Here is a 22,059-nt window from a genome sequence, read left to right as displayed (position 1 = left end):
CCCCCAAACCTCCTGGCTGCCAGGCAGCCAGCGACCATTTGGGCAAGCGATCCACTTGCCTAGCCAGAAGGAACTGATGGTCTGCAGGGAGGTAAGCATTCTGTGGCTTCCTTCCCTCACCCTTTTAGATCCCTTTCTCCTATCATGAGACAGGGTTCCGTATCATTCCTAGGGACATAACAAGGTTGAAGTGGGCCCTGGAGAAGTGAAAATGAGACGCTGGCTTACTGACCCCGTCTTTTCCATTCCCCCTTCCCGCATGTCTTTATTGGAACTTGCAAATTTATGGTGGAAAACAAAACATTCTTGGCACACACTTTCTCTTGATCCTATGCAAATAACAACACACATTCCCCCCATACAGAGAGTTTCACACACTTCAGCTTTCACTTTCACACATGTGAAAAGTGTGTGAAGTTTTTGTCTGTTTATTTTTTAAACGGGGCTAAGGATCTTGGTTGTGCATGTGTATTGCTGGCAGTCCTGCAGCTCCCAGAGGTGGCACTGAGGCAAACCAACTTAGAGAACCTACCACTAAGCCCAGGTTTTGGGTGTGAGGGCACCCAGAAAGTGGGCTAAAGGATCATTTGTTGGTGCCATGAGGCTTTGCACAGCACCTACACACAAGTAGCCTCCCGGTCTGCATTGGGAGGCTCCCCATAATGCACTGCACACTTGCACAGTGTATTACAGGGGTTCCTGGCCCTCAAACCTTCGGGCTGCCAGTAGCAGCCAGCAAACCTTTGGTGAGTGATGTGCCAGTAGCAGCCAGAAGGAATGGAACATCTGTGGGAGAGGTAAGCATTTTGTGGCTTCCTCCCCTTTAGAGCCCTTTCTCTGATTGTGAGAAAGGGGTCACCTTCTTGCATGCATGCATGCATCCTCTTGGCTCAGCATTTTTTTTAGCATATATACTTACTATATAATTGTAGATATCAATGCAATATCAACAATGCTTCTATCTTATTCAAGCATTCATGCTTGCATGCTCTCTCACTCGCTCTCACATACACATACACACACACTGAGGTCATTCACACAATCAAAAATTGTGTTCTACTAGGTTTGGGAGCTGTGTGTGCTCCCAATTTCTGAGTTCATTCACATAATCAAAAACACTGTTCTACCCAGGTATGGGAGCTGTGTGTGCTCCCAGCTTTTGGTTGTGTGGAAGCAAGGTAGGAGGAAAACCTGGGTAGCTTTTCTTCCTACCTTCCTTCCACACAATAACTTCTACCTAGGTTTTCCTTTTAGCTTCCTTCCACACAACCAAAAATTGGGAACACACATAGCTCCCAAACCTGGGTAGAACATAGTTTTTGATTGTGTGAATGAGCTCAGTGTTTGTGTGGAGGAAGATAAGAGTACCTGGGTAGAAGTGAATGAGGAGATTCTCACAATCGGGCAAAAATGGGCTAAGGGAGCCTAGCCCACTTTGCCCGATCATCTGCTTCCATGGGAGCCACGTGGCTCCTAGTAGCAAACCCTCCTAATTCCCCCTCCCTTTAGATGAGGTTAGCGGAGCGAGCGCTCCGCTAACCACATCTATTTGATTGTGTATTGCCACAGAGTGGCTCCGTGCCACGGCAACACATGAGGAGACCCCCGCTGGGAGGCTGAAACAAGCCTCCCAGCCCTGGTGGTCTCTCCAGGATGACCTGCACACTCGTGCAGTGCATCCTGGTACTTCCAGGGGCCGGCTGGCCCCTGATCCCCACAACCCACACCAGCTCTGTGATGGAGCCGGCAGTTGTGTGGGTGGCCAATCTGGCTGCCCAGCTCTGCAGCCTTGATCGTCTGCTGGGAGAGCGGGCTAAGCCCGCTCTCCCCACAAACCTCATTTTGGTGGGTCTCACTGATCGTGAGACTCGCCTCATTGTGTGGAAGCAAGGTAGGAGGGAAAGCTTCCCAGGTTTTCCTCCTACCTTGCTTCTGCACAATCACAATTTTACCAAATTCTCTGTTAACTAACATTTTCTGTAGCACAGGCTCAACTGTACTTCCAATTCCAAATGACAGATCATAATTTGTAAATAAAATATCATATTGTTCTTTCCAGCTACTTGGGCCTGTCTGACCTAAATGACGTTGTTGGGAAACAAGAAATAAAACATTTGGAGGCTGTTCACACACAGCATAACGCAGGCTAGGAAAGTGTAGCCTGGGTTAGGCTGCACGTGAGAACCACCAGAATCAGGATTGATCCTAGTGGGGCAGTACTGCCTAGCCTAGCTTTTTAACCCAGCTTTTAGCCAGGGTTAAGGGTGCGAGCATGCCATTAACTCCATCTCTGGGACTGTATGTTCATTTGGGTTGCGTTCAGCCCGAGCAGACACCCGAGCAGACACAGAGATGGGCACCTAGAGCAACCATCTCCTGGGGGATCCTGCCAATGCACTGTGTTCATGGTGCAGTACATTGTGGGATATCTGGTGGCTGGGATGTGTTGTCCTGGCCTCCAGAATGCTGCACTGAGTAGCCCAGCATGGATCATCTGGGAGCAAAGTCTGTGCTCCAGCAACATTTCTGTGATCGTCTGGGGGGAAGGTGAATTGGACCAGCCTGCTCCCCTGTCTGCCTGCCCCTCCCCACCCACCCGCCCGGCTGTGTGAATGGCACCTTGGTTTAATTTTAATCAATACATAATCATGCATTTGGACTTTATTAGACCAGATTTGGAAAACCACACAAAAACCTGAAAGGCATCCTAAAATATAGCATAAACAATTCTAGCACCATTTCTTCCTTTCTGGATTATTTCAATATAATGAATTATCCAAAGTGTTAAGTGTAAAATCTCCATCATTGGTTGCTTACCTAATTTCTTTTTAAGGCATTTTGTCTACATTCAGCATTCACCTGTCATATCCTAACCTCAGCCATCCCAAACATATCGACATAGCTTCCATCTTAAAGCATTCAAACAATCATTCTTGTTTCTTTAAAATTCAAGATCTACATTAGGGATGTATAATTTTCCTTTTTCTTTTACTTGAGCATTCCATAATTTTGTTGCTTTGGTCTCCATTCATATCACAATTCATTTGTAAAACCACATTTGTTTTGGATGAATCCCCCTACCATGGAGAAAATTCATCCAAATGGTTGGAATTGTTGTCCCATTCATGTTTGTAATTTTGCCTTCTACCTTCAGTTTTTACCTTGTAGTGTGACAGAGTGGAAGGCTTTTGTTTTTCTTTCCCCCCAAAATGGTTTTCAAAGCATAAAAGTCTCATCCCAGCTGCTGCCTCCTGACAACCACCATTGTTGCTATTGTTTCCACAGTGCCCTGGACTGATGCAATGTCAGACCAAAGGTTCAGTAGTTTGTGTGGGGCTATCTTCAAATTTTAAACCCTTCTTCACAATTTCCTTGTTATTTGTTATGTGTTATATTAATAATGCAAATTTAGGACAATTTTGACCTTCCAGATGAAACTATCAAAATGGAGCCAAATGTTTTCTGCATTCATTTTTTGGCTCAAAATTTATTATTATTATTATTATTATTATTATTATTATTATTAGTGGGGAGCAAAGCTCTGTTCCTGAAAACCTCTTAACTCTTACTTTTTTGTGGTTGTTTGATACTGTTCACAGCTACTTTTCCCTTTGCTGTGGCCTCAGGTGTTTTTTTCTGTTTAATTCCCTTCCAGTGATCCCAGCCTTTCAAGGAGAGGATACAATGACATCATAATACTGGATACAATGACATCATGATACTATGTATCCAATCAGATTTGACTATTTGCTGACATCCTATGGTTATTCCTAGCCAATCTGGTATCAGATACTGAACACATTTTCAGCTCTTTCTCAATGCTCCCCACAAATCACCAAAACAGTGGGCCAGTTTCAATTCTGATTAAGATTTTGTGAAATAGTGTCCCTTTCAGCTCAGCCCTGCAAGACGTTATTATCATAAGTGTGGTGCTTGCCCTATCACAGAACAGATGTCACCTCTTTTTGAAGCCAAAAAAATCTGTACCTTGAAAATATGCATATGGAACACTCAAAGGGGCACTTGCACAACAAATAATTTGTCAGCAGTCTGATGCCAAGACTAGAGCAGGCAAGTGTAAAATATAGTTCACAGTTTTCAGACAAAGGAAAAAATGAAAATAAAACTCTACCGCACACCTGGGAGTATTTCCCCCCCCTTCCTCCCCCCACCCCGGCTTTAATGATGAATTATTTCTTGGGAGTCATTTTATCAACTAATATGTATATTTACATACTGAACATGCCACCAGAGAGGAGGAAATTGCCAAGGTATATACTATGTTGGTGTCTAATATCATAGAGATAATTGGAGAAAGGAAACTGAGAGCTTTAGGTTATAGAGGTCAAAGAAGTAGTTGAAGATAGAAGGGATGTGCATGGAACCAGTTCGGAGGACCTTCCAAACTGGTTCAAATGACCGGCGATTCTGCCAGTTCAAAAGCAGGGGACATACCTTTAAGGGTGAGGGAGGGTGCCCTTACCCCTCCCGTCGTGTTTCCCCCCACTGGTGCTCCATTTAAATAGTGTCCATTGGGGTGGCAGTGTACCTTCCTGCTGCCCTGGTGTCCTCCTCACCCGGAAGTAAAAGGAAGTACCCTGCGTGCATGTGCAGGCACCCAGCCAGCACATGCGTACCAGGTACTTCCTTTACTTCTGTCCGAGAAGGACACCAGGGCGGCAGGGAGGTACACTGCCACCCCAATGGACACTATTTAAATGGAGTGCCAGTGGGGGAAACACAGCGGGAGGGATAAGGGCATCCTCCCCCACCCTTAAAAGTATGCCCCCCGCCTTCAAACCATCCCCCACTGGTTCCGTGCACCTCCCTAGAAGATAGCTGATGTAAATTTCTTCAGCGTGATTGACAGAGATACAATTTAGGCTGTGAAGGAGGTGCAGGCCCTCATGCTTCAGACTGCAAATCAATTGGAGTGTGTGTAGAGGGGTGTTTCGGATTTCACCCCTCAGACATCATTAAAAGATGTTCCAAGATTGTGTCGGGACATCCTTTAGTGATTTCATGACTGGCATGTTCTCACTGAGGCCCTATCCTCTTTGTGTTTAGAGGAGGCTGTTCATCTGAACTGGCTCTATAAGAAATCTCATGTCAGCTTTCCCTCCCGCTCTGTAATTTGTACCCTACATCTTGCCATCATAATATGGAACATTCCCCCTACCCTGCCAGCAAGTGGCAGCCATTTTGGGGACAAGGAGATGGACAGCACAACAATCTCAGAATACAAGGTAAGTTGAATTGCACCTTACAGTGGACGAGTGGCCATTTGTGGTGGCAGCCCAGTATAGTTCCATCTTGAAATTTTGCCTTACATGGAATTTTCTGACAACTTTAGTGATAACTACGTATGTGTAAACATCTTCTCTTGGCAAGGGTGAAATGCAAACAACAGACTTTGTATAACAGGAAGTGTTTAGAATTAAATATTAAATATGAAAAAGATAAATGATAATTATGTCCCAAGTTAACAAATAGAAACGGAAACTGAATGCAAAAAACATACGCTGAACATATTGGTAGAACATGTAAATAAATTAGTATGGTCCCCCCCCCCCAACAATTTCTAGGTGCTTTAGTTTGAATGTTTCACAATTATTACACACTGTGCTATTAATTATTGCCTTTCCTTTCCTTTTCTTAATTCTCTGCTCAGGATTTTATGTGAATGTTCATATGAAAAGAATCAGGCATATGTAGGAGAATGAAACTATACATTAAGGTCTGTGGAATTTTCCTGAAAAATTGCACAAGTCTCATCAAAACGCTTCTTGCTTCCCCCAAAATTATTCTGGTATTTGTCTAAGCAGGAAATTCCACATATGCTCAAACAGCACTCTCATCAAAATTGGATGGAAATTCTGTTCTGTATATAAAGGTCTAGTAGCTAAGGCATCAATATCAGTTCTCAATGTAGCCACCAACTTTACTTTAAGAAGTCCAGGAATACATTATATACAGAGAGAAATGTGAACACGGAACATGGAACACACACATAAGTCTCCAACTGAAACTATGTGCAACCACTGGGTCTACTTCTGCAGTTTTGCCCCGTGTGCACCTTCTGTTAGAAACAGATACAAGAGAGACTACTCCCATGATATATCTGTTAATTTGTTTGTTTGTTTTTCTGTTTTAAATCAAAGGAAAGCCCAACAGAAACAATTTATAAAGCCATGGCATTTAAGATTGGGAAAGGAGGCTAGGAATAGTATATGATCAGGGCAGAGAGGTAGAAAGGGGAAAATGTTTAGGAAGGGAGACTGAAAATCAAGGGTGTATAGGAAAATTTGGGAGTAGAAATGTAGGAAAATGACAAGAAAAGGAAGGAAGTTGAAAGTGCATGAAAGACAGAAGAAAAGAGACAATAAAATTTCCAGCTTGGCTTGCTGAGTAGTGATAATTACCAATATGGGTCATAAGGTACAGTCACGGAGCGAGGCGGGCGGTGGCGCGTGTTCGGCCGTCGCCATGGCCCCTGGCCCCACCCCCATGTCTGACATCAGATGCGGGGGCATGGTCTCCCTCCCGAATGGAGTCATGCAGCACGGTTTGGAAGGCAGATCAGCCCGTGCTGCATTGGGCAGCGCAGGCCAGAGCAGCAACTCCTGCCTTTAAAGGCAGGGAGAACCATTCTGTCCATGCTGCCAATACAGCATAGGCCGATCTCCTTCCCAAACGGGGCCACACGGCTTTGTTTGGGAGGGAGATTGGCCCTGCTGCATTGGCAGCGAGGCCAGGAGCGGCTCTCCTTGCCTTTAAAGGCATGGAGAGTCGTTCCAGCCTGTGCTGACAATGCAGCATGGGATGATTTTATTCCCAAACAGCACCGTGCGGCCCCATTTGGGAGTGAAATAACTCCCCTTGCACCTGATGTCAGACGTGGGGGGTGATTGGCGGTGGCCCGGGTTCTTTGAACCCATTCGCCCAATGGTGGCTCCGTCCTTGAGAAGGTATAAGCCCTTTTCAGATATCTGATGCATATATGTTGTTCATACCTGAGGGGACAGCATTGTGGCTACAGACTCGGCCCTCAAGATCTGTACACTCACTATACTGTCAGAAACGTCACCTGATCACAAAATTATATATATGGAGGGCTCTTCTCTACACATTTGGGGACCCTGCTTTTCCAGAGAAAAGACCCTTCATTCATAGAGCTGTACATATGGCATCTTTTCAAACAACGCAATGAACATGCATGCTTTGAGAGAGGAGCCTACCATCTGTCCCCCCCCCTTCAAATTCATTGTACACCCATGAAATATCTGCAAAGGGCTATGATTAGACATATGAATGAATGAACCCTTTATTATGGTCATTGACCCAACATCACAGAAACAATACAAACCACAATGAAAATAATACAGTAATACAAAACACCAATAACTCAAATCAGCGTAGTCCTGATCTTACATGCAGACGCGCAAAATTTGGCAACACACAGAGGTGGGTCTCATGATCTCTGAGACCCGCTTTCACTGAAACTGTGGGGAGAGACGACCGGGCAGGGAGTCCTGGGTGGCCGGATCAGCTGCCCACATGATTGCTGGCTTCATAACGGAGCTGGGGGGAGCGGGGGCCACGTGGCCCCCGGAAGCCCCAGTATGCCCTGTGTGAGCACGCAGGGAATACTGGGAAGACCCCCGGAGCTGGGAGGCGGCTTTTTGCCTCCCGGTCGCACAGCTGCACCATGACTACTCATGAGCAGATAGCCCAGGTTTGCGGAGCGCTCGCTCCACAAACCCGGGCTAAGGGGTGGGCTACTTGAGCGGGCTAGCTGCTCAAGAACCCCCGGGCTCACATGCGAGCCCAGTGGTTCTTACGATTAACAAAAATTGGGCTAGGCTCTCCTAGCCCGATTTTTGTTAACCGTGAGAATAGCCCCACCGTGTTGTAGATCCACAGCGATCAGCTAATTAAAAAGTTGAATATCCATCATCCATTCTAACAAGATGTTTGACAAGATGGGGGAGATATGAGCAATATGAATATCTCTGTAAAATGTATAGAAAAACATGAGTGTTCTATGTTAAACAAAAACATGTTTTTGACATCCTGCCCACAAGGACAGATTCAACTGGTAATAGGGTTTTACGATACCTACTACCTACCCTCCAGTCCAGCAGATTGAAGTGCATTAATCATGTGAGGGGGAAGGCCCTTCTCTGGGACAAGGTAGTTAAATTCATTAAATAGTGGGCTGGTTTAGAATAATTCGAGAAACTACCAGGAAAGTTTATTGCAGAAATTTGATCTAGGTCACTCTGCTTTTCAGTGTCTGCTATACATTTTTTTAATGAGCCCTTTAACAGCATCAAGGCCCAGAGGCATTAGAAACTGTGGGAGAAATCCATGCTTGTCCAACATATCATAGAGTTATTTATGCCAGCTGGACTGGAAATCATCTTCTAAAACAAGGGGAGCTAGTCCTTTAGGACAGAAAATGATTTTAACCCAAAGGTTAAATACATGTATCAAAACCTTAGCCTCCACTCTTGTTAGGCCGGCCTCTGGCTGTAGAATGACATTGGGCACGCATCTGGTGGCCGAGAATAGAACACAGAAAATTTTGATTGGACGACCTCAATTTGTTTAAAGGTATGCAGAGCACAAACAGCAGAACCATATATCAACTGTGAGAGCACTTTAGCCTCATAAACCTTAAATGCAGCAGGTATACAGGGGCCACCTCTGTGGAAGAAGAACTTTAAGATAGCAGAGGCACTCTTCTGAGCGTTAGTTGCAACCTGCTCACACACAGTGGACCCTCCAAAAGCCATTTCCACTGAAAACTAGTCCCAGGTATTTATAAGTCCTTACTTGATCAATTACCCACCCGCCCCCATTAATCCAATAGGCATGTTTCTTAGGTCTTTGAAAACAAAAACAACAAAAAACCCACCATGATCTTAGACTTTGGGACATTTATAGATAAATACTCCTCTTCACATTATTGCGCTACCCTAAGTAAAGCTCTTCTCATGCCAACAGATGATCTAGATAGAATAACCACGTCGTCAGCATAAACTGCCCTGAGCCATTTTTGGAAGGGCGGCATAGAAATTAACTAACTACATACATACATACATACATAAAATCAGCACTGTGATAGATTTACTGGCTAATTTAGGAGGGTGGAAATCTGGGTTATCCATGCATTCAATAAGAGTGTATATAAAGATTGAAAAGAAGTGGGGCCCAAATGCATCCCTGTTTTACTCCCTTCTGTCTGGGTACAGACTGGGTCAGACATCCTTGGACACTACTTCTCACCCTTAGAGAGGTTTTCTCATGCAACATTTGAATAAGGAGAAGCAGCCGATGATTGATGGAGGAATTGGCAGGTTTACTCCACAAGCGCTCCCTAGAAATGGATAAAAATCAATAAAAATTGGATACAAATCAATAAAAGCTGCATATAGAGGTGAATACTTTTCAGCCAGACGTTGTAGAAATAGGGCCTGATCATCAGTTGACCGACCAGATCTAAATCCCTCCTGTTCCTCCCTTAGTATATTTTCCTGTTCCAACCAGTCCGTGAGTTTAAATATAGGTGTTTAGAATACAATTTACTAATAATGTTCAACAGACTGATTGGTCAATAATTAGAAGGGTCGGAGTGTTGGCCTTTCTTATAGATGGGAACAATCACCATTGTACCCCACTCCTCTGGCATGCAGGTGATACAATCAATGTAAGTAAAGAGTCTTGCAAGTACAGGGGTCCACCATTCAACATTAGATTTTAACAGTTCTGAAGGTATCTGATCCAACCCTGGGGTCTTACCCGGTATGAGTTGGGTCATTAAACTAGTGACCTCCTTGATGGAAACAGAAGTCCAAATTGGTAGAGAGTCTAGCTGAGGGAATAAGGGCATCTTATCAGGGGCAGACATCCCATACAAAGCTCGAAAGTGGGTCATCCGCTCATCTCCAGGGATGTGACAGCCCAGCCCAGGCCCCCTGCCAGAGGATTAGACATATGTGTATGTCTTCCAACACAATAGGAAGCACCATTGCCTTCAATAATCCTCCACCCTGCCTCAGAGACATATTTCTATATGTGAAAGGATTGTTCGTTTTCTATTTCTGTTCAAGATTTGGCCTTGCTGCAAGGACAAATAAGGGTGTATGACTGTTGCATGCCTGGAAGAACCTTACAGCAGAGCCTATCAGAAAGATAGATTTCAGAGAGGCCCTACACGCAATCGGTGTGTAGAGCCGGGAGGGGTTTGGCGGGGAGAGAGGGTCAAGCCTGCTCTCCCTGAACAGGAGCAGAAGTCAAGCCTTAGGTGGCCAGATCGGCTGCCCACACGATAACTAGCTTTGTAATGTAGCTGGTTGGGGCTGCGGGGATCAGGGGTCGCCTGCCCCCCATAAGTCCCAGGATGCCAGACATGAGTGCGCTGGGCATTTTGGGGAGACCCCCGAAGCCAGGAGGCTTGCTGTTGCCTCCCAGGCAGGGGCCTACTCACGAGTTGCCATGGCATAGAGCCGCGACATGGCGACTCACAATCAACTAAATGGGGTTAGTGGATCGCTTGCTCCGCTAACCTTGTTTAAGGTGGAGCAATTAAGTGGGCTCCTGGCAGTTCACACGTGCGGGGGAAACCGGGCTGGGCTCCCCAGTTTCCTCCACGCATGTGAATATCCTCAGTATCTAGGCCATAGTCCTGCAGTTCTTTAACTCATCACAGGTGGTCTCCCATTCCTCTCTCATTATTTTTTATCATGCTAGTCAATGATTCACTTCATAGTGATAGTTGCCTGCCTTTGAAGAGATCATCAGTGAACTCAACTTGTAAGTTCTAGACTCTTTTTCCTCCTGAAAACCCAATGGCTGTTTTTTAAAAATGATGCTTAATTCACAGTTTTAAGTGGAAGGCTTTTTAGGTCCTATGTCTTTGCATCAAATTCAAAACCAACAATTAACCCCCTAGTCCCTATCCACACCTGAAATGATGTCTTAAGTTTGCATAACTGCACTTTCTCATATTCATCACCATTTATCTGTGCCTCTCCCTTTTCTCTCTGCTAAATTATTCCATGTATAGCTGAAATTTAAAATGTTAACTCCTTGGGGCAGGGCTCTATTTTTAAAAAACTCTGCAATTGGCATATGTACTGATGGCAGTATATAGTTAATAATAAGAATAATGATGTCAAGAATCTTTTCACTGTTTGGGAAACTCTGGGTGTAAGGATATATGTGTGACAGTAATCCCCACCCGCCTCTGTTTGTATGAAAGCAGGGAGTCTAGTGTGAAAGTTTCTATTTGTGTATGAAAGGCAGGAATATTTCAGTGGCAGCTGGTAGGGGTGGAGCACACATCCTTCTTTCCCTGCCTGGCTGCTTGTCTCCCTTTTGCCTTGCTTCATTGCAGCATTAACCCCAGGTGTGTGGGCTGCTCCTGTCCAGGTTCTCCAACCTGCTGAATGAGCAGCCCACATGCCTGGGATTAACGCTGCAGTGTGGCAAGGCATTGCAAACTCAGGCCCTAATAACGACAGGACACGTATAATTTGGAAGAACTAGGGCCACTATTAATTCAATTTACAAATAACTTGCAAGGAGGAGCATACTAATTAGAGTGCAGGTGCTACTCATGTGGGTCAGCCTCATAAGGAGCACTGCCCACAACAGGGCAAAGGACTGGGTGTTGAATCAGCCCGACTCCAGGTCTGGACATCATCACATCCGCGAGGTTTTATCCCTACTGAGGGGGGCCTCCAAGCAGATCCCAGCCCAAGGGTTGCAAAACCCACAAGGGCTGTTCCTCAGCTATCCCACTTGCCTTAACTGGCCCTCCAGTCAAACACCAAGACGAGACAACCTATCCAACCCTCACCTGTAAAGTGACTTAACATCCCAAACAATGAAACCCGACCAGGAGAATCAGTGAGAATTCAGCGAGCCACTGAGCCCAAATGTAGTGAGATCCCTGGGGGCCAGGAGACAAAGTTTTTTTAGCCCCCCCTCCCGCACCATGCGTGCTTTGCACATGCGCCCCCCGGCACCCTAAGCTACGCTCCCTGAGTCTGACATCAGACGCAAGGAGCGGGGCAACCAACAGCTCCCTGCCACCCTCCCTGCCCTGCCGCTGCTACTTAACTGTTGTCTACTTAACTGTGGGGGGGATGAGCCGAGCAGTGGCAGCATGCGCTGTGGCTGCCTGGTGGGCCTCTCCTCTCCTCTCTGGCTGGCCGAACTACACGCCTGCACAGTTTGCATACAGACGTCACATGCCTGTGACATCATGGGCATGCGATGTCCGTATTCTAACTGTGCAGGCATGCAGTTCAGCCAGCCAGAGAGGAGAGGAGAGGAGAAGCCCACCAGGCAACCACAGCACTCGCCGCCACGGGTGTGTGTGTGTGTGTGTGTGTGTGTGTGCCCTGCCCCACTTGGTTCACCCCCACCCCCGGAGGCCAACAGTTAAGGAATGGTGGGGGAGGGCCGGTGGCAGTGAGGCAGGGCCGGTGGTGGAGCAAGGCAGGGGCAGTGGTGGCAGGGTGACCTGGTTTGGGGCCACTTGGGGGACCCCTGACCCTCTAGGCCCAAGAAAATTTGTCCCTGTTTGTCCAATAGGCACCACATCCATGCACAGAGTTCTTCTTTGGGCCCATAGGCTCTTCACTTTTATCTTGCCATGCTCTACCTCCTGTCCTAGCTACGGCCACTCCCTTTGGGAAGCAGCCCAGCCCTGCAGAGGTACCAACATGTGATCTTTCATGAGCTGCCAACCATCTCTCATTTGCAACATTTTGCAACATGCTGTGGATTGTGCTTCTAGTAACATCAGATATCCAAATTTGCATGGTAGGTGTCAGTGACATGGCTCCTTTTAATGCAAGTTTTGCCCCACTGACTCACAGACTGAGGTCATTCACACAAGTGAAAATTGTGTTATACCCAGGTTTGTGAGCTGTGGGTGCTCCCAATTTTTGTTTGTGTGGGTGCAGACAACTAGATAGAAGGAGGGGAAAGTGATTGTGTGGAAGCAAGGTAGGAGGAAAAGCTGTCCAGGTATTCCTCTTAACTTGCTTCCACCAGTCACATCTCCCTCCTCCTACCTAGCTGTTTGCACCCACACAGCTGGAAACTGGGAGCACAGACAGCTCCCAAACTTGGGTAGAACACAATGAAGCTTTTCACACAATCCATGTGAAGATCTTTAGGTGGGGCGGTGGGGAGAGCAGGTTTTCCCAACCCTCCCTGCAGATGATCTCTTACCTTGCCCTAGGTGGGCAAATTGCCTGCGCAGATGAGTGGTGGTTCTTTTGTGGGTTGCCTATGGCTTACCTGGAACCTCCGGGGGTCGGGCACAGGGTCACCTTTTGGTGCCCTACCCCCGGAGCCCCAATTATGCACCGTGCAAATATGCAGTGCATTATTTGGAGCCCCTCCTCCCGAGAGTATCTTGTTGCGGCTGCAACCAGCCATGGCAGACACATGATCTCTTAGCTGGTTTTTGGGCATGCTTGCACCTAAAACCTGGGTTAAGTGGCGGGCTACTTGAGAGGGAGTTGCGTGGCTCTCAGCGCTTCCTATGAGCAGCAAAAAACGGGCTAGGTTTTGCTAGCTCGGTTTTCACTGCTCATGAAAATAGCTTCCTGACCTCACTGTGTGATTCCATTGTAGCAACAGGAGTGTGATCATGCAATCCTTAGTAGCCACAGAGCCTTCCTGCCTTTGCAAACTGTGCTGACAGGGTTTAAAGGGACTCAAATTCAGTGAGCTTGCCTGCCAGTTAGACAGCTGACTCTCTGCACAGTATATGAGCACATGTCTAGAAAGGTAAAGTCAAGGAAGATATAAAGGGGATGATGACTTCCTTCAGAAATTGGAAGGCCTGCCCAAATGAAAAGAACAGAAAGGAACACAAAGGACCAGGTCTCACAATCAATGAGACCCAGTTTTTCTGAGTGCACAGGGAGAGTGGGCTAAGCCCAATCCCCACACAAGTGGGGAGGGAGCCCTGGGCAGCCAGATCGACCGCCCACACGATTGCTGGCTCCGTGACGGAGCCGGCGGGGGCTAGGGAGCTCGGGGAGCTGCGACGTGGCTACTCACGATCAGATAGCCCAGGTTTGCGGAGCGCTTACTCCGCAAACCCGGGCTAAGGGGAGGGGTAATTGAGCGGGTTACCCGCTCTAGAACCACCAGCCTCGCAACCGAGCCCGGTGGTTCTCACGATCAGCAAAAGAAATGCCAAGAGATTATAAAGGAAGGGGAAAGAGAGTTTGAGGAACATTTAGCTAAAAGTACCAAGGGCAATGAGAAAAACTTCTTTAAACACATCAGAAGCAGGAATACTGCCAGGGAGGTAGCTGGACCGTTAGATAGTGAGGGAGTAAAAGGAATTATTAAGGAGGATATGGAGGTTGCAGAGAAGCTAAATGAGTTCTTTGCATCTATCTTCAAGGCAGAGGATACTGAGTATATACCTGTTCCTGAACTGGTTTCTCAGGGACAGAGGCTAAAGAACTGAGTCAGATAGAAGTGACAAGAAATGATGTTCTAATCTGTCTGGAAAAATTAAAAAAAACTAGCAAATTGCTAGAGCCAGATGGCATCGATTCAAGAGTCCTTAAAGAACTCAAATGTGAAAATTTGCCAACCTCCTTGCAAAAATTTATAACTTATCCCCTACAATCAGACTCTGTACCAGAGGACAGGAAAGCAGCCAATGTGACTCCAGTTTTTAAAAAAGGGATCCAGGGGCGATCCGGGAAATTACAGGCTGGTTCGCTTAACATCTATTCTGGGCAAATTGATGAAAAATGTTCTCAAGGATAAAATTGTAAAGCACATAGAAGAACAGACCCTGCTGCGGGAGAACCAGCATGACTTCTGCAAAGGGAAATCTTGTCTCACCAACGATTTGGAGTTCTTTGAGAGTGCCAACAGGTGTGAGGGTAAAGGTGATCCAGTTGACATGGTATACTGGACTTCCTAAAAGCTTTTGATAAAATTCCTAATCCAAGACTCTTGAGGAAACCTAGCGGTCATGGGATAAGGGGACAAGTACATGTGTGGATTGCTAACTGGATGAAGGACAGGAAACAGAGAGTAAGTATAAATGGAGAGTTTTCACAATGGAGGGAAGTAAGAAGTGAGGTCCCCCAGGGATCTGTTCTCAGACCAGTGCTTTTAAATTTATTCATAAATGATCTAGAAATTGGGGTAAGCAGTGAGCTGGCCAGATTTGCAGATGACACCAAACTATTTATGGTAGAGAAATCCAAAACAGATTGTGAGGAGCTCCAAAAAGATCTCTCCAAACTGGGGAAGAGGGCGACAAAATGAATGAAGAGGGCCAAACTGGATGGAGAGGGCTTCATCCCTCAGGGGATGAAGCCGCTCTGGGAAGAGCATAAGGTTCCAAGTTCCCTCCCTGGCTTCTCCAAGATAGGGCTAAGAGAGATTCCTGCCTGCAACCTTGGAGAAGCCACTGCCAGTCTGTGAAGACAATACTGAGCTAGATAGACCAATGGTCTGACTCAGTATATGGCAGTTTCCTATGTTCCTATGTTCCTAAAATGGCAAATGCGGTTCAATGTTGGCAAGTGTAAAGTGATGCATAATGGGACGAAAACTCCAAACTTCACATATATGCTGATGGGAGCTGAGCTGTCGGTAATTAACCAGGAGAGGGATCTTGGGGTAATGGTGGACAGCTTGTTGAAAGTGTCGACTCAATGTGTGGCAGCTGTGAAAATGGCCAATTCCATGCTAGGGATCATTAGGAAAGGGATTTGAAACAAAACTGCTAATTCTATAATGCCCTTATACAAAACTATGGTGCAGCCGCACTTGGAGTACTGTGTACAATTCTGGTCACCATACCTAAAGAAGGACATTGTAGAATTGGAAAAGGTGCAGAAGAGGGCAACCAAGATGATCAGGGGCCTAGAGCACTTTCCTTATGAGGCAAGGCTACACACCTGGGGCTATTTAGTTTAGAAAAAAGACGACTGCAGGGAGACATGATAGAGGTCTATAAAATCATGCATGGTGTGGAGAAAGTAGGTAGAGATATGTTTTTCTGTCTCTTGCATAACACGAGAACCAGGGGGTCATCCCATGAAATTGATCACTAAGAAATTTAGGACCAACAAAAGGGAATTTTAACACAACGCATAATCAACTTTTGGAATTCTCTGCCACAAGATGTGGTCATAGCCAACAACCTGGGTGGCTTTAAGAGGGGTTTGGATAACTTCATGGAGCAGAGTTCTATCATTGGCTACTAGTCGGAGGGCTATAGGCCACCTCCAACCTAAGAGGCAGGATGCTTCTGAATACCAGTTGCAGGGGAGTAACAGCACAAGAGAGGACATGCCCTCAGCTCCTGCCTGCCTGGGCTACTGTGTGAAACAGGATGCTGGACTAGATGGGCCTTGGGCCTGATCTAGCAGGGCTGTTCTTATGTTCTTAAGGGCCAGTGATGCGGGCATAGGAAGAAGTCACCTTATGGGCTCATCACATGCCATTTTGGGCTTATAATGTTATTTGAGTGGTGTGCGAATAATATAGACTTTGGCTGATCCCGCACCACAAATGATCCATACACAATAAAAGGAGCTCTCAAATTCTGGAAGCCTCATTCATAGTGTGGAACTGACCACAACTAGGCAGTTTCCAAGCACTACAGCAGTATAGTAAGTCTACTTATTTAGTGCTTGTAAAGAAAGCACTCGGAGACTAACTGAAAATATCATAAGATAGTTTAATGTTGCATAAGCTTTTGTGGGAGGCAACCGACTTCATGAGATGCTGGGTTGGTAGTGGAGAAACACAGTAAAATGGGCAGTTGAAACCAAGCATGGAAACCTTCTAAGATTCTTAAAGGGACATAGGTTAAAATATCAAATGCAATTCTTATAATGTGGCAGTAAGCTGAAGTCTCTATTTAATCCTTGTCAAACACCCTGAGCCATTTTTGGAATAAATAATGCAGGCAAGCTTTCTAATTAATTCCTGTCCTGCGATTTCTATTTATTTCTATTTATTTTATTATTTATGTAACTAATCAATCAGTCCATCATCCATTACCCAGCATTCCCACCTCAGTGTGCTCACAAGGTGGCTTATTACAAGAATAACGATTAAATCCAAAATAATCCAAATGTAAATTTGGAACAATGATCTAAAAAAACCCAAACGAAAACCATTAGACAGACTGAAAACACTGCACAGATTGCTTGGCAACTCTGTTCTTCAGCATTCAGCCATAAGTCTGAATGAGTCCTTGGGGCACTTTAGTCTTTGGCTCATTGTGGCAATACTCCATAATAAGAGCCACCTGGAACTGGCTACTTGCAGAGCTGGGACAATGCGCTGGATGAACCATTGCCCTGACCCAATATGGCTGTTGTTAGGTTTTCATGCACAATCATTTTCATTCCCTTTTGTTCGGAGGCTAAATTAAGAGTTGTTTTTACAGCACTGGGCAATTTGCAGACAGGGTGTGCTCTGAACAGTAAGGGCAAGTCATTATTCCTCAACTTATTTTTGTAATATACTGACTGTGGTCTAGGATAAGCCGTGCCGAAATATCTGCAATACAAAGCCTTTCAGTTTGCAAGTACTTTGCCTTTTGCCTTATTCATGAGCAAAGGATGCCGTGGCATGACCCAATGTGTCAATCAAACTTCAAATTGGGATTTCTGGGGCTATCATAGCAAGGTTAAATGGCAGTGTATACAAAAATATTCCACTAATGAAACTACAAGTCAGACAGGGTTACTACAAGCAAATAGTTTGCAGCAAAAGAAAAAGGGTGGAAAAACTACCACCACTACATATTTAAAAGCATGCAGTGTTATTATACAGCCCCCACCCCTTTAAAAAAGGCCTTTAAATTCTCAGGCTTCTTTTGTTTTGCCCAAGTTTCTCTAGTGAACACTTTTCAGAAGATTTGATGAAAATGCAATGGCAACTGAACATTTCTCAATTACATACATCACTTTGAAAGCTCCTCGACCCCTTTCTTGATGTTTTGAAATTACAACCTTTCACTCTGTGCATATAATATAGAAAGAGTTAGCAGTACAATCCTAGCCATGTTTACTCACAAGTCTCACTGGCTGACATCCTGATGAAGCACTGGTACAATGCGAGAAGCACTGGTGTAGCACCAGTGTTTCTGAAGAGCTCCAGAATTAACACTGCAGTGGTGCTTGTGTGGGGGGTGGGGGGTGGGAGTGGGATTTCAATGACCTCCTCTTCTTCTGGAAGCCCTTTGTGTTACTCAAAAATATGTCCCTGAGGGCTGTGCTGCACAACCCTTGAAAATATATACTTAGGTGGCACAGAGTGCTTCTTCTTGCAGAAGTGGTATGTGTGTGTGTGTTGAAATTTGCCCCTACACTGAGCCAACAGTGGAACTGAGTGGGAACTGAGTTTCTGGAGCTTTTCAGAAGCATGAGTGCTTGGTAAGTCAAGTTGTTAGCCATTGTGTTCCCTGGGGCTTATTCCCAGGTAAGTGTATATACAATTGCAGCTCGTTTCCTTAAAACAGCAGGGAACAATTGAGACACATCTTAATGAGGTTCCATTGACTTAAACTAGGATTAGTCATAACTAACTTTTGTTGGATTTTGCCCTGCGTATTTATAGAGCTCAACTGAACCAGCTTAACTGGGGAAGATATATTTAATGCAAATGGTTAATATTAATAGTATTGCTCCAGTTCCAGATAAAGCTAGTTATCATGATGTGCCTTTGAAAGCAATGAGGCTTGGTAGTCATTAACATTTTGGTTCACTTGTTTGGGTGGGCCTTAGTCACGATATAGTTTAAGCTGGATTGGGACCACTGTTCCCTGTAACAGGGATTCCCAGATATAGTGATCAACTGTAGTCAACTTCCAGAATCCTCAGCCAAAGGCATTGCAGCTGCAATTGCTGGGAGTTGTAATCAACAACATCTGGAAATCCCTGTTACAGGAATTGGGACTCAATTCTATCTATTAAGTGATGTTCCAATGGTTAGGAACTTGGGTTTGATTTCTTCAGCACATTTTTGGGCCTTTACGCCCAGCGCGCTAGCCATTTTGGAGGCCGCTGTAGCTGCACAATGGGCCTCTGCGTGGCCTGGCATGACCCAGGCTACACAGAAGCCCATTACGCAGGCCGGGCTGGGCTATGCAGAGGTCCATTGCTCAGGCCGAACTGGCTGGGGGAGGATTTCGGTCCGAGGTTGGACCAAACGGGTTGGTTCAGTTCAACCCTGAACAGTCAAACCGAACTCGATCTATGTCGAACATATTCAAATTCGAACCTGTTTGCACATCCCTACTGTGTGGTGATCGAAAGAGGGAGGGAATCCTCACCATTACCTTTAGGTTCCAGGAGGCAGTGTTGGAAGCAGGGGGTATTGCATTTGGCATTAGGGATGTGCACGAAGTTTCTTTGGCACCGGCGGGGGTAGTCCTTTAAGGGCAGGGGAGGGTGCACTCACCCCTTCTGCCACATATCCCCCGCCGGTGCGCCGTCACTTTCAAGCCCCTCGGGGCGGCAGCGTTCCTCCCTGCTGCCCCGTTTTCATCATCAGCTGGAAGTGACCGGAGGAAGTAACTGCGCGTGCGCCCATCGTGCGTGCGCACCCGCATGGCAGACGGGTGCGTGCATGCCCGCAACGGGCGCACACGTGGTTACTTCTTCCGGCCACTTCCGGCCGATGACGAAAATGGGGCGGCAGGGAGGAACACTGCCGCCCCGAGGAGCTTGAAAGTGATGGAGCGCCGGCGGGGGATATGCGGCGGGAGGGGTGAGTGCACCCTCCCCCGCCCTTAAAGGACTACCCCCGCAGGTGCCGAAGCACCGAAATGGCCCCCGGAGCCTAAACGTTTCAGAGGCCTCCATAATGGCCTCCGAAACATTTCGGGCACAAGCCTATTTGGCATCATCATGCCAGTGCATAATTTCTGACTGGATAGTTAGTTCAGTCTGCTGACAACAGCACATGCATGGTGCAAATTGTGGCAGTTCCTGCCTCCTCTACCACCTCTTAGTGTCTTAGCATAAAGGAAGGTGGTGGAACAAGGGAGATAGGGCTGGTAATGTCTCCTGATGCTGGCATAGATGATGTCAGGGATGGGGCACGAACAGAAGGTGGGGGCAGGAGCTGTGGAGCAGTGCTGGCAGGGGCAGGCAAGTGAGGCAAAGCCTATGGGTGGGCGGGGGAAGCTGCAACAGGATGCCTGCACTTATTGCCCCATCATGCAGGTGCTGTCTGAAGATGTTGCCTCAATGGCCTCGTGGACAAGCTGCCCCTTGAGAGTGCACACATATACACTGCAGCACAGATGTTACACCACAACCATTTGCAATGCCTAAGCATTCTTCACTTAATGTCCACCTCCCTATACAGACACAACTCCACACTCTTGCTGACTTTTACACCACCTTCTATCTTGAACTGACAGAGGGTAATCTTAAAAGTTGGAGAAAAACGTATAGGCCTACTAGAAAAATAAAGAAAACAAGTAGATAGAAAAAATGTCATTATGATGACATATACGTCTACCTAGGTTTTCCTCCTACCTTGCTTCCACACAAACAAAAATTGGAGCACACACAGCTCCCAAACCTGGGTAGAGCACAGTTTTGATTGTGTGAATGACCTCAGTATGTTTGAACACTCTGCCACATTGAAAAAAGAAAATTTCACTGAACATAGGAAATTGGCATGTCGAAGAGAAGTGCTCTAGCCTACCAGTTTCCTGAGATGCTGGTTTTCTACAGTCAGAGGGCTGACTTCCAGCCTAGCATTGTGCTGGTGCAGCAATACCTGACATCCAGTTTAAGGCTGAAACATCACTGAGGGAGAAGGGCAATTTTTGACAATCTCCCCTTCCATCTGAATCCCAGTTTCTTCCTGAAAATATGTCCCTGAGGGTCACACAGCCCTTGGGGACATAGTTTAGGACCTGGTTTGCTGTAGCGATTTCCAGCACTGAGCAGGGGTTTGGACTAGAGGGCCTCCAAGGTCCCTTCCACCTTTAACAGTATATGGTTCTATGATCTCCCAACTGAAATCTGAAGTGGTGCAGTCCATTGAGAGCTGCACCATGTGACTCCATATGTCACATAATAGAATGAAATAAAAGAACAGATCGAAAAAAGAAAGCAGTGGAATAACATCAATTTTCATATTCTGCACTGTGAAAATCAAGATGAAGGGGAAGAGACAAAACATCATCAAGCTAAGACCCCAAACCCAGATTTGCCTATTTTTATCAACACTTGCAGAAAATAATTCCCTCTCTTAAGTTTTATCTGTTTAAACCTGCCTATTGGAACTGTCACTGTTGGACATAAGAGCAAAGAATCCCCCTTGCAATATCAAAGGCTCTTTGCTGACAGTCACTAAGAAAGCCGTAAGGGCTGCACCGGAAGGACACTACCTTCAAAATTTATCATGCAAAAATGCAGTCTCTGCTTCGTGGGCTCTCATTTCATGCTCTGCTTGTGGAATTATTAACAGTTGGCCTAATGCAAGATTAAATGGCATTACAGTTTGCTGAAACGAATCCGCTGCCAAGAATTCTCAAAATTATCCAGCTATTCTCTGAATAATCAAAGATTTGAATTACTGGAATATCTGACATATGCCTTTTATATCAATGATGTTTGGTTTCATTATCTGACGTTTGGCAGTGGTTATTTAAGAGCATTTAATAGTGAGCATGCAAAAGTATTAGTATCTGATAGCATTTAATAACAAGCATGAAGTGGTATGGTATTTCACAATGTTTTAAAGAGACCATACAATGATAATACTATTTGATGTTGGTATGTAACAGCACTTGATGAGTGGTATGTAATAGTATTTACTAGGTGGCTATTGGCATGCATTGGCAGTTAGTATTAGCATTTAGAACATGCAAAGTACTTTTTAGTAGGGATGTGTACGAAACAGATTTTGCGTTTCATTTCAAGCTCAACCGGAAATCCATAATGCTCAGAATGTTTTGTCAAAACAGCAGCCAATCCAGCTGTTTCTATGAAACAAACTCAAAATGTTTTGAGA

At 45.7% G+C, this 22,059-nt stretch overlaps 1 long non-coding RNA gene across 2 annotated transcripts in view; it reads right to left on the bottom strand.

Moving 5' to 3' along the window:
- LOC128351500 (uncharacterized) overlaps positions 1-3,649 on the bottom strand; it is a 47,962-nt gene extending 44,313 nt beyond the window's left edge. For both annotated transcript variants that reach the window (XR_008319805.1, XR_008319804.1), the window contains exon 1: positions 3,570-3,649. This is a non-coding gene — a long non-coding RNA (uncharacterized LOC128351500). The remainder of the gene's footprint in view (positions 1-3,569) is intronic.
- Positions 3,650-22,059: the final 18,410 nt, after the last annotated feature.

The sequence above is a fragment of the Hemicordylus capensis genome, chromosome 3 (genome assembly GCF_027244095.1).
Source record: "Hemicordylus capensis ecotype Gifberg chromosome 3, rHemCap1.1.pri, whole genome shotgun sequence".
Lineage (NCBI taxonomy): Eukaryota > Metazoa > Chordata > Lepidosauria > Squamata > Cordylidae > Hemicordylus > Hemicordylus capensis.
The sequence above is the reverse complement of the archived record's forward strand: the minus strand, read 5'-3'. Positions and strand labels throughout refer to the sequence as shown.